The 19,361-nt window shown below is 28.3% G+C and overlaps 1 long non-coding RNA gene across 1 annotated transcript in view; it reads right to left on the bottom strand.

Annotated features, from left to right (window-relative positions):
* Positions 1-18,026, bottom strand: part of LOC148227535 (uncharacterized) — a 209,639-nt gene extending 191,613 nt beyond the window's left edge. Inside the window, exon 1 of the long non-coding RNA XR_015812100.1 lies at positions 17,065-18,026. This is a non-coding gene — a long non-coding RNA (uncharacterized LOC148227535). The remainder of the gene's footprint in view (positions 1-17,064) is intronic.
* Between the last annotated feature and the right edge of the window lie 1,335 nt (positions 18,027-19,361).

A 19,361-nucleotide genomic window follows, 5' to 3' on the forward strand; every position in this document is an offset into this window, starting at 1 on the left:
CAATTATATTAGTTTATTAGTTAAAAAAATAATGTACATTACTAATAAAATATTACTTCATTTAATATATTTTAATTATAAATCTTTTTTGAATGCTCATCTTAATGCACAAATTGTTCGTTTTAGTGCACACTACAGATAAGATATTGTTCAATGTAATATTTTTTATTGAATTTATTTAATGCTCATTTTTTTAAATTTAAATGCATAAATCATTTGTTCTAGTGCACACCGCAAACAAAATGTAGTTCAATCTAATATACATATATGGTTTTGCATTAGATTACAAAGGGGAGATGCGAATTACTAATAAACGTGTTTTATCCCACACGGATAAGATCCGTATGTAAATCAAAATCATAATTTCAAATATGTTTGGACACTTTTTATTTAATAAAAAATCGAATTTTTACAAATATTTTTTAATTGTGAAATAATATATAAATTAATAATATAATTCATTTTAAGCATAGTTGCTCAACACTTAAGGGCTTAATTTTAAATTTTAATTATGATGACCCCGATAACAAGGATCCTCTTAAAGGCAATAAATGGATTAATAATCTTTTTATGGGTGACATCAATTCATGTGCATTTAATATGTGAGACTTAGATCGTATAATATAAGTAATATTCTTTACTTCTGATCAGCGGAATTTTCTTATATTTTTAGTGGTCCTCAGGTGTAAAATAATTGAGAAAAAAAATCAGCTTTTTACTATTTTAAGTATACACGTTGTCAATGGTATTCCATAATTCTATATATAATAGCAATATTTTATTTTTTATGTCATAATATCAATTTAAAAAGAAGGTGTACTAGTGATATTTATTTTATAATGTATACCTATGCACAAATAGATTATTTTTTACGAATTGATCCATTATGCCATTAAGAGCGATTCATAAAAGAGTGAATGCAATTTTTCATATGTTAATATCTCGCATTTTATTTGTCAGTTTTATGCAAACGTTTGATACACGTAGTGCAATTAGTCCCACGACACACAAACTGCAAACAATCAGAGCTTAATTGTCAAAAATAAATATCGCGCATGAAAGGCGGCAGAGCCCGCATAAAAGTGACGCACAAACGGACTGAAAGGATAATTACGCTTGCGAAAAAGGATCGAAGCTTTCAGCTCTAGCCAACGAGACGTCTCCAAAGGGAAGAAGACCGATAAAAATGGATGTAAATGTCGTATTCTCGCCGCTTTTTTATTTCGACGCTCTCTCTTTGCGACGAAGTCGACCGAAATGGGGCAAAAAAATGCAAAATTTCATATAATCATAATGCAGTGTATAGTTGATACAATGACAACAATAAAATATTGAAATAAAATAATTGCTTAGCTGCAAAGCTCTTATTAAAATTAAATTTATAAAACGCAGTAGAAGAAAAATATTATTTATTATTATAATATAAAAACTCTAATCTGTTATTTATTTTCATGAAACTTGAATTTGTTAAATATTTAAACAATATTTAATACGCTTAGAATGTGTGAATGAAATATTTAAGCTCATCTAAACTCATGGGTTCATTATGGGTGTTGAGTTCACAGGTTGCATATTGAATATGCGCGTTTATGGCTAAAATTAGTTCAATTTTTTCAGGATCTTATATACATATATATGTATATACTTAAAAAATATTTATTTAATTATAACGGTGCTCACTTTTATATATATATTATACATATAAATTGAGTTTTCGGTATCCAAATTCTTAGAATCGATTTTGAATAATAATGATGAGAACGTTGAACAGTATAATTTACATCTCGGTTTTATTTTTTTATTCAAAACCATATTAAATATTCATAATCAAAGTTATTATAATATTTTAATAAATTTAATATCATTGCCTAGATGAAAAAATAAGGGATCTATTTATTACATTATTTTTCACCACCAAGCCTGATTCCCAATTAACTCTTTTACAAAGGGGTGAGACATGACGTCATGCTTATCCCCCTGCAAAAACAAAATGTGGATGTATGGTATCATTGGATTTCTCGATTGTAATCGGATATATATATATTATTATTAATTTGCAGTATTTTGGCAATAAGACTTTTGTACAACATTCGTGGTAAGAGTGGTTGCTATTCTTTTACACCAAAGCATCCAAACAAGCAGTAGTAAAGTTTCTTTGAAACCCTCCTTCAAACAATTAAGACGTTGTGTATCTTGGCTCAGTCAAACTATATAAAGTTTCTCATGTATGTATACCATATTGTATATTATTCTTAGTAACTGACTTAACAATGCCATTGTTTCATATATACTCGTCTATTAAAACGATACAATATACTCCATCTAATTTGCAACACAACAAATATTTATATGAAATTTGATACAATTGTAATAATTTATATTTTATGTTCCACAACTAACAAAATAAAAGCAATTAAATGAGCACTAAAAGACATGGAACAAAGGCCGTTATGTGCCAAATTTAAATCATCACATATGAAACAGTGACAGTCGTGACCCTATTATTCTTGCGCTTTATACAAATTATGCAATTATAACAATTATAGATTTGTTCAATATTTTAATTAGCCATTTGCGACTTAATAAATCTGGTAATTTAATTAAAATAGCTTATGAAAAGAATATAATTAAATTTTAATAATTTGGGTAAACTAAACCATAGGCTTAAAGAAATAAAATACATTTTAAATACTACATATTCATACATATACACACACCTAATAATATTAAAACTGCATTCGAAATGATTAGTGAAGTTGTTAAAAATTTGTTGAGAAGCTGAATGTCTCGTTTAGTCACTTTTGTCCGCAAATGCAAGAATAGTGGACGCAATCGCAATTTTATTGGACACTATAGCACGCAGCTAAAAGTCTCTGAGCATTATCGGATTGCCGACACCACCCCTCAGCAACCTCAAAATGTGTTTTAATGAATACATGCTATTTTGCATAATTATGCATTCTAGTGTATATTTTTTTTTTGTTTATTTCTTAATCTCGAGAAGAATTCTCATTTTCACTTAGCAATTTTTTCGAGAATTCTCGAAAAATTTTGATAATTAATTAATATATATGATAATTATTTATTTAAGATAACACACTTCAATAGGATAATATTTTTTTATAGTGGACGCAAATAATCGAAGGACCAAAACAGATCAATCTACTTAAATTGATTACAGAGCGTCCAGTTACCAAAAAAATTCAGGCTTCCTTGTTTATACCCAAATTGTAAAAAAAATTCTAGTAATAGCTTTTACTACTTTTAAATTTTTATATTTAGAACAAGAGCAAAATAAAAAATTCCTTTTTGAATTATTGAAAAAACAAAATTCGCCGATCGGCAAATTACATATTGTAATTCTGTGGAAAGCCCCTATACATTTTTTTAATCTGTTTATTTCCACGCGTAGCGATATTTTGATGTTGTTATAAGATTATCTGAGTCAAAATAAGTTCGATTCGAGTATTTGCAAAAATAATAAAATAAAATTTTTCATTGAAATATTTTCGAACTATACTAAAAGCTTCCAAATTTCAATCATCTGGCACGGGCACACCTTTTCTTATTCAGCGGTTATAAAAATGCAGTGATTGTGAAACGATTAAAAATATTTTTTCAATAAAAATGATAATTCTTGAAAAATTTGCAGATCTTTTTTTTAATTTGCTGATCCAACGAGATTTCTCGACTTACTAAATACTATGTATAGTGCAATAAATTGTATCCTAACGCTATTGTATAAAAATACTTTAGGATTAATATACAGATACAATCCATACTTCTTGGAGAGACGTCTAAAAAATATTAGTTTAAGCTCGAGTACTTCGCTTTACTGGAATTCTAGATAATTGAGGTATTTAATATACTATAACGTTTTATTTTTTGTCTATAAATCCAGAGTCAAACATCTAAAAGATTTGCACTGCGCAATCTAATACGTGCCTACGTTTTCTTAAGAAACTCGTATGTTATTAAATTTTCTTCGAACAATAAGGTAATGAACTAAACTTAGTCTGTAAATCTAAGAAGGTAACCGGGTGCTAAGTGGGTCGATTTTAACGTAAATGTCTGCCTAATTTCAAATGCCGTATTTCTTTAGTTAAATTCAGCTAACTGATTTTATAGCTTACAAGTCTTAAAGATAATAAATTTTAGTTGGGAACAGAATTTATGGAAAGCTATATTTTTCACATTGTCCTCTTGATAAAAAACTGGAAGTTACAAGAAGCGAGTATTTTTATTAAATCAATAGATAATATAATGTATATAAATGTATTTATAATAAGATCATTGATTAAACTCGCCTGCATTAAAATGCAGTTTTATTGTTAGTTAGAATCAGTCAAATGATTTTGTAAAAATAAATTTTAGTTAGGACCACAAGATTTATGGAAGATACAAGAAACGATTATTTTTTCTAATATACGTAATTATTTTATTTTAATAAAATAATGTTTATAAATATATTTATAATAAGAATATTAATATATTCCGCCTACATTTAAATGCCGTTTTTTTTTAGGTAGGGAGTTTTAAAAAGCAAGATTTTTTTTAACCATAATTATTTTTACAATATAATATTTATAAATAAATTTATAGAGATATCAAGTGTCACAAAGCATAAAATATGAGTATAATAAATTATATATAACAACACATCAATTCGCGTTAAGGTTTATTAGAACCTTATTATAGGCTGGTTACGAGTTAAGTGAGGACTCAAAGAAAATATTAACTGACACAAAAGTAGATTATATATATTAATTAATTTAAAAAATACATTTATATTTATAATTTATAACAACAATGTATTTTTATAACGGAGACGATAATTAAAATGTTAGAAAACAGTAATATATATTTTTTTTAATTTTCATGAATTTAACTATTTTATTTAAAATAACAGGTTAATCATTTTAAATGTCTTCTAATTAATAATATATGCCATTTTGAATTGAAAATGCTAAGGATATTTTTGTGATTAAAATAAGTTTATATACACAAAATAGATTTACATTTTTTTCTATTCTAAAAGTAATTCTTGCAAATAAATAAACGAAACTTTTGAGCCAAATGTCGATACGCATTTATGGCAAAAACCCATTCTTTCCCTTTGGCTTATATAGAAAATAGATAATAATTTAAAATGGTATACAAAACTTAGCCTAGACTGTAGACACTAGAGCCTAGTGAATATTATGGTATAATATATGTATCAAAGTGTGAACAAGCAGCTACATAAAATTATTTTATTTAAATACAAATTACAGCATTATCATCTTAAGTAAAAGAAACAACCCTTTTACCTAAGCGACATATCCAATCTGAGAACCTACAATATGTCATATACAACGACCACGCGCATGTCACACGACATAAATTATTCAACATCACACCCGCGAAACTATTTCAATTTCACAACGCGCGGTATGATCGGAATATATTTTGCAAACACATATTCTGCAAAAGTTGTCGACGTCGGATTTATTGGTTTTATGCCGGGGAGAAGGCGGCGTCTGACGAAACATGCCGCTGAATGTTTAATCAGAAAACAAAGGCGACGGATAGGTGTGGGGTCGGCTGGGGGATGATTCTGTAGGGGCGGCGGGCGGATGGAGCCCAAATTGGGCAAATAGGGTGTGTCGGGGAACCGCGGGCCGGGAAAAAATCCCGACGTAATAAAAACCAAATCAACTGTGAAATGACACAGATGAAATGTAAACCCGGCCGCCGATGTTCTCTGTATGTATGAATGTATATAAATGTATATACGGACAGCCTTCTGCAAATGACGCTTTATTATTATATACACACCGGAATGGAAGCCTTGTAAGATGAGCTTCAATATAAATACGGTACGTCTCATGTATAGGATGGACGCTAAAATGGAATAATATATATTTTTATTATGTAATTTAATCTCATGCTTATAAATTATAAATTTATTTTTAAGAAATATCTTCAATGAAAGCATGTAAATTATTTATTAACAACGTTCTCGTGTGAATTCTTCAAAATCTGACAGAATTGACATCGAGGAATAATATTAAAAAAAGTCTTGTTGACAATTTACGGAGACGCAGAAAACTTTTTATACGGAGCTAACTATTGTACAACATTTCATTACTTATAATTTGAGTAAATAATAAAACATTTTATTGATTCCTGTCAGTTAAGTGCGTTCTTATCCTATATTTTTATGTTAAAAATAAGTGTGCTTAGAAAATATTTTATTCAATATTTGCGTATTTTTTCACGTTATAAATATTAAAATAATATATTTTATTTTCAAGCGTATTGAAGTAAGAGTTAAAAGGTTAATCCCATTTTGTGTATGTATAAATAGCATTTGCACAAACTATTATTATTTAATAAATTAATGTTTATGATAATCGAATATTAATTTTAAAGAATAAACTTTTCTATTCAACAATTATATATGTTTTTTAAAAGTAAAGCAACACATTACACACATTTTATAGAACAATATTGTTAAAACAATACTATTTATTTATATTTTAAAATAAAACTAGTGACACTAAAATTATAATATTACAATTATAAAACACCATTGATTATCATTTGCGGAATAAGGCGTTTGAAACTTTTTTTAAATAAATATATTCTAACCGTTTCGATTACCCATTTGCAAAAAACTATGGGTATTTATTATGAAAAAAAAAATTTTTTTTTCATAATAAATACCCATAAAGAAAAAATCTTAATTATATTTTATATTGTCAATAGAAGATTAAGCTATCATTGAAAATGTTTTAATAAATATATTAAATATTATATACCATACCAATAGTGTGCAACCTTTTAAAATCTCGGTCTATTTTCTAAAATGTGTTATTAAAATAGAAAAAAATTGGTCTCGAGAGCAAAAAAATTAAACTGTCTGTCTGTCACAGACGTGACATTTTTACATTCATCATTCTGGTTACCATTTATAGTTCAACTTTTAGTTTTTATTTGTTAAAGAGGATTACACGCAACTGCAATACGTGTCAATAAAACCGCTTAAGAAACTGAACAGCGGCGTGTTAATGACCGATTAGGTGCTACTGCAATACGTACAATAAAAAAAATTATAAGAACGGGATAAATAAAATTTATTAAAATCTATAAAGAATGAGCTAGCATCTATCCCAGGCTTAGCAGTGTAATAAAGCTAGCTAATAATAAAGAAAACCGTTAGAAACAGCTAGAAAATGCACTTTTAATGTATACCAAAAACAATCAAAGCATCTCTGCCATTCCTACGGTTCTTCGGTTACTTCCTCAGCTAAATTAATCAGTATTAAACAATAGCAATGAAACACTTCATCCTTACATGAATTCAAAAAGCACAACTAGAAAAATAAAAAGTATATGCCTATGATCATAATTATATATTTATAAAATTAAGTTAAAAATAGATAATAATTGACAGAAAGTATATCATAATTTACATATATTTTCTATATAGCATTTACAATTAACAAAAAACATTGTCTAGAATCCAAATGGAGCGAAGTACTCCTTGTTGTTGGAAAGAATTCATTGAATTTTTTTGGGATGTAATATCTCTACAGGAGGAAGTACGACTAGTATCCGTATTTGTATCCTAGTTCCTTTTTGCTAGGAGCATTAGGATACAACATTTCGGCTTAGCATCCACTAAATAAAACACTTTAAACCAAAAAAGTGCTGAGGAGTAGTGTCAATGAGTTAATGTTCGTTAAAGCTTTAAAGTGCTCTGGAGAGTCGCGATCGCGTCCCTTTTTCTTGCCTATTGCAACAAGGAAGTCAGCGCTTAAGAACGCTCCTATTGCATGAGCGATTCAACTTTTCAACGGCTATGAGAAGCTGGAGACTGGTACTCAACTATTTTAGATGTAATTTTAAATAGTTCCAATACAAATTTATATTGCTATGAATATTTTGGGAAAATTAACTTATTTTTAATTATTTTTATTCGGTAATAGTTTAAAAATAAATAGCCAATTACATTACATTCCGTTATAGCGTACATTTGCTTGCTGCTAAAATAGACAACTTCGATATTAGTTTCTAAACCTCAATAGAGAAAGCTATCAGTAAATTGAGAAGACAGGTGGTTGTGCAACAAAGAGATGGTAATGCTGTACATACAATACAAGCATCTATATCAAACCTGTATTTAAGAGGTAAATTTCATTTAAATAATATTATATGTTTGCCGCTTATAGATTATTAGATATCGCATCGTAAAATTTTATAAATACATAAATGTATACAAAAACGAAAAATGTTTATGCATGATCACAACCAAAGAGTTTTTCTAACGAGATACTTGAATTGTAGTGTTTTAATATATAAATAAATACACATAGAATAAGAAACGTAATTTGTGTATTAATGTTTTTTCTCCTTCTATTGTATACAATAGAAGGATCAAAAGATAAAGAGCCAATAAAATCGACTTGTCATGTCATGTCAATAATTAATCACGGCAACAACGGGCTAAAGCCTCGTTTCGGCAATCGTTCAAAATACAATGGCATCGTTGATTGGCGTCTGAATATTTTTTTTACATTAGGCGAAAGCTTTCGAAAAGCGGATAAAGTCACGTCCGACATGTTTGCGATCGCAATCGACGGATTAATTCGATTTAAAGAGTCGCCCCCTAAAGGATGGGGATGGTTTAGGATTCCGGGGTATCACAGTGAAAAATCTGTGCACCCTTCCGAGCCTATGGATGTTCGTTTTCCAACTTTTAACGAAGCTCCGGGTAAGACAGGGCGAATAATTGGATGCTGCCTCGTTCGCTCGGTTCGATGTGGGAGAACGTTGACGGAAACGAATTTTCCTGAGTGGGCTCGAGCCGTCGAGGAAAATTCGTCGCGGAGAAACCAAACACGGCTCGTTTGCACAAAGACCGGCCTCGGTTTATTTGCCCACCACTAGCCGCCTAACTTGCGGTGAAATTCAATTATTTTATTGCTTTTGTGAATGTTCAATAAGCGACGAGCTTTAGTCAAGTTAAGTCAAAAAGTCGCGAATTAAGCGGGGAAATTTTGAAGATCGTTGGTTGAGCGTCTAACGCAGTGTTTCCTAACTTTTTTTCTATTGAGGAATTATTTTATTAATGTATTATACAAATAAAATAACGGTATTTCCATTTTTGTTTTTTTTTGTAGAAGAGCAAAATAGCTTTTTTCAGATATGTATCTGGTTGGAAATTGTAATTATACATATTTTGCTTTTTCTACTATATTAGAATATTCACTCTTAAGCCAAGAAAATTTATTGAGTGCGGTCATACTAAATATTTGTAAGCTCTTCTTCATTCTTGATATTAAATTGTCTAGTGACGTAAGGTACTTCAAATTGATTTCTAAGCTATCTTAATTTGGCAACTGTTAACGAAGAAAAATAATTTAAAATATTTTTTTTTCCGATACTCTTAAGTGATTTAAGATAAGAGGAACGGCTACAGTGGCTATAAAAGGGAACATTTCAAAATTTACATCTAACAAACGATTTTTCCACATGTAAATTGTATGGTTAAATACGCTAGTTTAATCTAAAAAACTAAAAAAAATCTTTCTAGCGTGTTTTTATTTAATTTATTTAAATGCTGGAAAATATTTGCTATAAAAGCAAATTTAGCACACCATGTTTGATTGCTGAATAACTTGGAAAATTCGTTTTCCTGTATAAATAAACGTATCAACTCGTCATGTAGCTCGTACACACGATTTAATACTCTTCCCCTTGAACCCACCTAACTTCCGAATGTAAAATAAGTTTTACATGAGCTGAATCTATATTAAAATTATTTCACACAATAATTTTATTATTTATGACTTTTGCTTAACATAAATTACCATTCGCACGACCTGAACTAAAACCATTTTGCCAACTAAAACTTGCATGATTCTAAGTGAAAGTGCAAACAACAGTTCCTTACAACAACTAAAAATCTTCAGTTATTGCACCGCTGTCCACAAAACGAATTAATGATATAAATTGGTGTTTGGCACTGATCTGTATATTCATCCACTTTTAGTGCAAACTTAGATTTTTTTGTATTTCATTAAATGTCAATTGACAATACAACAATTTTTCTGCCGATTGAAATATTAGAAAATGGTAAACCCTTACACAACACGAGGAACCCCGATTAGGAAATATTGTTTTAACATCTCTGTTTTTCAACCTATTTTATAACGTGGTATAATAATACCTACGTAACAATTCTCTCTGGTATTTAGATACCTTTTAAATAAATTAATATCAGAAGCAACTATCTTTTAAAATCACTGAATAATTAATATAAAAAAAATCGGTAATACACAAGAGTTTAATAATCTGAAAATTTATTTTACTTAATCATTTATACAATAAAGTAAGCTTTTATTTACTCTTTTCAGACCTAAATAATAATTACTCATAAGTGTTTTTCTGTAAAAAAATGTTGTTAAAGTTCAACATTTTTATAGTAATAATTTAATAAAAAGTCATGATTGTGACGTCAATTTAAGGCACTCATGAAAAATTTACAGTTGTAAAATATAAAAGCGTATATTTCTATGAAAAAATGATTTTTATGAACATTGTCATAAGATTTTTTTATGATATTGTTACAAACATATCAGAAAAAGATTTAATAATAAATAAATACTTTTAATACATTTGATATTTAATTAGTATTTATTCAATTCAACACAAAATATACATTATATGTATTAGGATATGTGTAGCTGAAATGCTTTTATATAATATAGTGTTTTAAAACCTACTGCTTCACTTCGTACTCAAATGAAATGGAAATAAAAAACTCTGGAAAGAATCATGTTATAAAGTATTCCGAAAACCATTAACCAAATTGAGTTGTTATTCCATTTCTTTGTAAGATTTTTATTCAAACAACATGAGCGTCGCTTTAATTTATTTCATTGAATAAAATTATAATAATATATTTTGAGACTATGTATAATTCTTGAGGTGTTTTGTGATTAATATTACAATTTATGTCATTAAAAATATGATCGCTATTACGAACAATTCTCTAATTGCAATAAATACTGTATAAAATACTTTTCCTAAATTATAAAAATAAATTTTGTCAAAGAACACTTAACTTTAAAAAATAGTTTAAACATATTTTTATACTTATAATATGACCTCAGATGAAATTTTATGTTTATTCTAAGAATGTCCCTATATTACCTAATCAATATTTCTCGACAGCTTTAAAATACCAACATTTCTGAAAATGTAAAAAAATTCTATTTCATTATTTTGATAAATTTGGGCTTCTAAAATATTAAAAAAATTAGGAACGTTAAATTTGTGTTATTTTAAATTTTTAATTAAAATTATGGTAAAGTAAACTTACGAATTTATACAATTCAAAGAAATTTTAATTTATTGTTCACAAGAGAAAATAAAAATAACTCACTATGGTTAAGAAGAAAAAATGTAAAAATAAATATTTATGTAATTATTTAAAATTATTGTTAAATTCAAGTTTAACTTTAATTAAAACAAGATGTGCTTTCACATTTTATATCTTTATTAAAATTAAGTATTAATTTTTATATCATTTTAATTAAGCTTTTAAAGACAATATAGCAAACGAACAGCAAAGTGCAATACAAAAACTATTCAGTTTAAGTCTTTTATAATATAAAAGATCGATGTAAATTAATAATAATGATAATGAAGCATGAAAAATCTATAGAGATATCTTACATTGAGAATTGCAATAATTTAAATTTGCCAGAATAAATGTAGTTAAAATCAAAATTGTATAATGTTTCTAAATGAGCTTGGAAAATGGAAAATGGAAACTATAAAAAATAGATGTTCAGAGCAAGACCAAAATTTATTTAATGCTAATTAAATTTACTTGAAGATATCATAAAAAGGTAGATGAATTTATAAAGCTTCTAATTATTTCGAAACAAGTTAAAAATGAATATAATTAAAACTAATAATTTTATTCTGAAAAATATTTTTAAAGCTTTTATTATATTTATTAAAGCTCATTTTAAAGCATTAACTATTATTTCTAATAATATGCTTTTAATTAGAAGGTTAAATCAAAATGAATATACTTAAAATTAAAATTTTAGAACGTAAAAATAAAAGTATAATATATCTTATACATTTAATTTATTTTATATATGCACCAAAATATAATTTATTTGACAAAAATATATTTGACCTAATTTTCCTATTTTTAAAGATTAATTAATGGAAAGGTAATATTGCTGGAAAGTATTATAATTAATTTTCAAACTGAAAACGAAAAAAAATGGATTGAATATGAATTTTTGCATAATACATAATAGTGAATTAATAATTTAAAATGTTTTTTGCATGAAAATTACATGAAAGTCTGTTATTTTTATAAAACAAAGCTAGTCCCGTGAGTTAAGTATAAATGTCGCTTTTCGGTATCCCAAAAATTACTGAAAATCAGTAACTCGTTATTTAATAATAAAAAAATATATTATATTTTAGGATTATTTGCGAAGAAAATCTACAAAGAATTTATTACACACTACACATGATTCAATGATAATAAAAGCAAAGTTACATTCAATTCAATGAGCTTTCGGATGTGTTGTACTATATTATATTATATTTCACAGTTAATGGATTGTTACAATTTTGCTACACTCCAATAAGCAATTGCGTACAACCTTTACTAATAAATTTTACAATTAAATAGAAAGTGACTTACTCTTACGATCAAAGTACGTTTTTTTTTATCTTTAGATAAGATTCGTACCCTAAAAAGGAGTCAACGTATAATGGATCGTAAAAGCGACATTGCAATATTGCTGATGCAGGTCGTCTACAGGGATGAAAAATGCCTTTTATATATAGGGGGGCGTATAAATTGGATTAGATGGGTTCAAATGCCGCGATTTTCGCCGCAGGCACCCACAGACTCGGATATGTAATAATAATAATAATCAAGTTAGGAAAAAGCGCAAGCCTCGTCATATCCGGGGTCCGGACCGCCAATTCATTGTCATTCATGGGACGGACCCGGAGTGTAATATTTCCCAGATCGCATCGTGAATTTCTTATAAACGAAAAATCGGCAATGTACAATGGACTTAGGGAAAAACAAGAATTTCACATCTGATTTCATTCAATTTTCATTTTTATTCTTATTGTCTAATTTAACATCTATTGTGCTAAATTCGAAGATTTTAAATACATATATAAAACTAGGAACATATTCTCGATACTAATAGTGGAGATGCCCTTAAGCTATTACCATTTTTTCTAAGAAGCAAAACGTGTTTACTCTATTGTGTAAAAATATTTTTTTCTTAGCCGCGAATTATTATCAAAGCACTTTGACAAAAAATGTTCATTACATAATAAATAAGTCGTATGTGCGTATTTTGCGAGCATACGAGGACTTTTACTCGTTTCTCGATAACCTTTTTCTATTCCCCTGGAGTCTCCTTCGGGGATACCATAAGAGGGTCAGTCACGATGTAACTTTCTCTAAAACATACTATTCGACCTTTATAAAACAATAAAATGCGCTATACAAAAAAACGGTATACCGACATTATAAATATACGTAACATAAAATAGTGTGTCGTGTAGTTTTATTTGTATTTTTATTTAATAATACAAGGTCTAATCATGTATGTATCTCAAAGGAAAGATATTTTAGGATACAGAAAAAATCAATACGAATGCGACGACACACATGATAAAGTACCCTAAAAATGGCATTGAAAAATACTTCCGACAGTAGAAGAGTTTTCTTAACTATACTGAAAGTTAGAAACTTTTTTGTATCGTATTTTATCTTAAACAACTGCCAAACCCATCAAGATTATGCTATATATAAATATATATAAATCAAGAAGAATTTGTGGTATTTTATATTTTTATAATATAGCTAGAAAACTGTTGATGCTACAAAAATTAGCTAAAGACCACTTATATTAGAAAAATTGTTTAATAGACAATTATTATAGCGCAAATAAGTTAGTATATTTAATAATTATAGCGAAATACTTTACTATTTTTTAGAAGTTTTATTTTTAATTTTCAATTATAGATATAATAATAAATAAGACTGTATTATAATTTTAATACAGTCTTATTTAATTAATCGAATTTAATTTAATCAGTAATAGCGAACTGTGTTATTTTTATAAATATACATATGTTTCCGATATTTGCAGCCCTAGTAAAAAACAATTTTTAATAAATTTATTTATTAAAAAAATTAAAATAAAATATTTTTTACAACAGTGACTTTTTTGTTGCTGAATTGCATTTGCTTAATCTTCAATTGTGCACTTTCAAACTTCGTCTTTTAGTCGGTTTTTTCTTTAGTTATAATATTATTTAACGCCAAGAATAAGGTCTTACAAAATTGCGATTAACTCCATCACTAGTTTTTCGTAGTGCCACTCTTCTTCATTATCTAAACGATTTTTTTCTAGCTTCTTTAGTTAACAAACTCTTGAGCCAAGATACTGTCTTGAAATTCTGCAAATTACATCTTCAAATCATCAATCCATTAGAAACCATTTAATTCTATAGTACTCTGAACTACTAATTATTTTACTTGTCTGTTCCAGGCTTCTAAATTAATTACATCTTTTGCCGAAATGGCCACGTAACGAGTTTACAATATGTTGGTAATTTATATGCACGGGATCCGTTTGATTTTGTACATTTGTGCTGGTCTTCTCGAAAAAGTTTACTTTTAAAGGCTTTTATGTATCCAAACATAACGTCAACATTTTTTCCAAGAAAGAGATCAACGTTTTGACCCACTTATGGTAATTAAGCTGAATAAAGTTTTCCAGATCCTTATCTCTAAGAAACACCGTAATTTCTACAAAGCACTTCACAAATCACTTTTTCTCGGTTTAGCCACCTCAAATTTTTTATCATCAGCAGTCCACTCGCGGAAAATTTCGTTCGTAAAGGGTTCGAGCAGCTATTAAATTCACTTTTTGTCACAACTGACATTAAATTATTTAATGCAACACCCACCTCTTTATACCATAGATAATGTAATGAAAAGAAACTTAAACGATTTCACAAATTCTACATTTTTCCCACCATATTTGGTGTTTTATCTGTCATCACTGACACAATTTCAGACGTATGCTTAGTTCACGAATTTTTTTAATAAGAACCTTACATATTTCGTTTCCTGATGTGCTTAATGGCACTGATTCTAATTATATCAACTCTTCTCTTATAGTGAGACCATCACAATATCAAGCAATATTGATCTGTCATTAGCAGTTCATCAAAATAAATCGAAAAATATTTACAATTATGCTAGTTTCCTTTTAATTGATGCTGTATATTCTGTCTTTAATGACATTTGATAATGAGCATCTTATTATTTTAACTGGTGCAGATTTTAAAAGAGTTTCTTCAATAAATTCTCCTTCACAAAAGGCTTTACCATGTTGAGCTATAAAGGGAGCAATACAGAAACTTGCTGATGTTAAATTTGTAAAACACATTAAAAATTTAAAGATGAAATTTAATTGACTCTTATCGAGGAGTGGCTGCCTATAAAGTTATTATGAACGATGCGTGTCATAGGTTTGCCATCACTAAACTATATCAATTATATTTTCACAAAAAAATCTTTAAAATTTTTAATAAAATTTGATATATTAAAAAAGATAATTTACAGATAGATATTTTTGTTTTAGTTTATAGACATGGAATTTAAAATGTAAAAATTTGAACTACTACAAAAAATATTTTTGACAAATTAACTCTAATGACCTATAGTTTATTTACAATAGATTTTTTTTGGGGTTTTTATACGATAATTTATAATGCGTATCTATAGTATATTTGCGTTAACACAGTCAGTTCGAGAGCTATCAATTTTATCATTATTCATAATTGAGAAAGGATGACAAGTTTGGGTTTAATTACTATTAGCTTTAAAGCACACATTACTCCGATTGAATAAATAATTTTTTGATAAATATAAAATATATATTAATGATTTTAATTTCTTTAAATTTATTTCACATATAAACAGGAGTAATGATAACTATATCGAATGTATACTTTAGATCTTATTGTAGGAGCATAAACACAACCTTGCCATCTCTTTCTCAATTATGAATAATGATAAAATGGATAGCTCTCATACTGCCTGTGTTAACGCAAATAGTGTATATATAAATATACACTTATAGACATACTACAATTAAAAATCTACAAAAACAAGAAAAACCGCATAAAAAATACTAAATATTCTTTGTAGCATAATTTTTTCAATAGGTTTAGGTTATAAAATAAAATATGCTATAACAAAAAAACTGTAAATTCTAGAAAAAAAGTTCTTTTAGACATATGATTGCTCTTTTACTACTTTTAAAACTATATATTATATAATCTAAAGCGCAAATATAGCTTTAATTTAAATGAATATTTACTGTGAATCACAATATGTTAACATCATATAAATGCAATTAAAATTATTTTTAAATATTATTTAAAATAATTTGAAAAAAGTTTTGTATAAGATTCCTGACCATTTTTTATTTTATACTATTATAGAGCTTTTATATATGTGTCTAAGTGTGGAAATAAATAAAATCCCAGTTAATCATAAAATTAAGCATAGTTATGAAAATAAAAATCTATGTTTTTAATTACTCATTATAATTTAATCTTAGTTTGTATCTAACGACTTTATATTCCATACAATATGGTTAAAAATAAATAAACGAATTTTGTAACACGATTTTACAGATATTCCGTACATCTAATGTCGATGAACTTTTTTAGTACACGCCCGCATACGACTCGCACATAAGCGAAAAAAGCAACTAATCCACTTTAAAACTTTTCGCATAAAAATACACCGAAATATACATTTTTGCACGGCATAAAACGCAAAAAGTTATAATAAAAATGAAACGCAACAAAAACACGCAAATATTACGCGCGCGCTCTCTCTCTCTGATTTAATATGCGGTTTATTCAAAAAGTTTCAAGACTCAATTTGTTTTTTGTTTTCCTGAAGGTAAATATAGAATTGTATTTACTTACCATACTTAATCAGGACAGCGTTCTTCAAACACAACACAACAATAATAAAAACAAGCAACAAGCGTAGGTATATATCCAGTCAAAAACGAAAACATTTGGCACATGAAAAGCGCTTCTTATTGGTAATACAGTTATATATGTATGTATGTATATGTACAGTAGTATGACACTTTTTGTTTATATAAAATATCTTTTTTAATATTAAGTTGTAGAGTTTTCATAATCATCGCTAGGGACGTTATATTCGTCGTTAGCTCGCGATCTGTATTCATAATCGTGCTTCGAGTGGATCTTGTTCTTGTCGTCGTTCATGATCCGTTTCAGACTCGAATGTTCGTGGAACTCGTGCCTTATAGCAACGTTCTTGGTTAAGTTCTTAAATAAGATCTTCCACAGGGCCTTGTCTTTATTTTTCCAGAGTAATGTCCTAGTGCGTTCCCTGACCCTCCTTATATTGTCTTCTAATCTCCTAGCTCTGATCTCCATGGCTATTAACGTTCTCGAAGTGTTGGATAAGATGTTGTAGATGACCTCCTTCTCTCGTTCCCTGTGCTTCTTGTGAGCGGTTTGATTCTTACGATGCTCTTCGTGCGGTGACACATTGTTCCTGATCCTGTTTAGGATTTCGGTGTGTGCTAGGGAAGGGTAGTAAATGGGGTGTTTCACTGATAGTAGGATGCATATAGTGACTGCTAGTGCCAAGATCAGGGGGATGAAGATGAGTTTGTAGTTTTGATTGAAGTAAGTCGGCGAGATGTAAGTCATGTCGCTAGTTCCATGTGGTGGTCCTCGAAGTTTTGCAAGTTTTGTTTACTTCCATGGTATCGGAATCCCGCGTGTTCCGGGTTAGGGGAGCGTCACACGTGCGCTTTTCGCGATCGCCTCGGCCGTACTGAGGGTTTTCCGCCGGCGGTACACCCCTCTACGGCGGGAGGACAGCTCTCTCTCTATATACCCTGTGTGTATGTGTTTGTATCGATTCCCTTAAAAAAAGCTTCTCCCTTCGGTAGAGTGCTTCTTCTGCGTGTGTTTACCTTCAGCGGTAGACGCTTTATTAGTGGCGTCGGGACGCTAATTGACTACAGCAGGTGGATCGCGTGTTGGTCGTATTGTCACAAATTATTTATATTTTACATGTAATGATGTTATTGAAATCCAAATATATGCGCTTATACATATTTATTGCATGTATTTACATAAATTAGGGGGCTAGAATATGTAAGTATCTACCTACAGTTCATAATAAGTTTACTTGACACCTGTTTGTCGTAGAGGGAGATAAAAGTAATATATTTATTTTCTAAATGTCATTCTGTGACACTAATAATATGTATAATATATTTTTAAATTCAATAATTATAAATTACAGTAAATAAAAATAAAACACGATACTAATTTATCTATATGTGTGATAATTTTTCACTTTCAACCACAAAACGATCAACCACATATTTGTGTAAATAATTCAATACACTCTTTTTTTAAATACATAATATATTTTTATTTAATCGTTAATAAAATTAATTTAATTACACCTGAGTTTGAGCTTTAGAATATGATTCCTATAGGATAAAAAATATTTGTTTACAAAACTATAATTTTAATAATTTTTTTACAAAACTATAACTGACCTCTACAGTATTAATCCTAATTTGGTAAAAATCTATAGGTTTTAAATTAAGTGGTATGACTTTATCAGTCAGTGAGACTTTTAGTGGATCTGTCTTTTAATCGCTAATTATGTACTGAATATACATATGTATTACAGGTCTCAGTATTGGTTGGCGGTGTCGAATGCGGTTCATGTAAATCAAAAATGTTTTAGTAGACGGTCAAATCCGATACATTGTATTAATGGGAAAAGAATTATTTTCACAAATTAGCCATTTTATCAAAATTATCTAATATACTACCCCTCTATTTTTTCTGGCGCATCTTTCAGAAATTATTGCGATTGCTTTCCAATGGCCAAATATTCACGAATAGAATATTTTTTATAAACTATTTGCTGAGCAAAACAATGATTATAGTATTAACGATAGCACATAATTTACAACAATTTAAATCAATAATTATAATATAACGTATAAAAAATAAAATATTTACTATTTTTCTTTAATTAAAATCTAATAGTCAGAAAATATTTATTTTTCCTTCGTATTTTGAAAAAAAAAATACTTTCGTATCATTTATCTGGCAAACGAATCATTGCATTCTAAATTTTTTATAGATAACAAATAAAAACAGAAAATATTTGTCGACGTTGGAACAAAATATTTATTGCTTTTCGTAACTCC

This window comes from Plectrocnemia conspersa, unplaced genomic scaffold (assembly GCF_051122295.1).
Source record: "Plectrocnemia conspersa isolate PC_06_02 unplaced genomic scaffold, ASM5112229v1 ptg000013l, whole genome shotgun sequence".
Lineage (NCBI taxonomy): Eukaryota > Metazoa > Arthropoda > Insecta > Trichoptera > Polycentropodidae > Plectrocnemia > Plectrocnemia conspersa.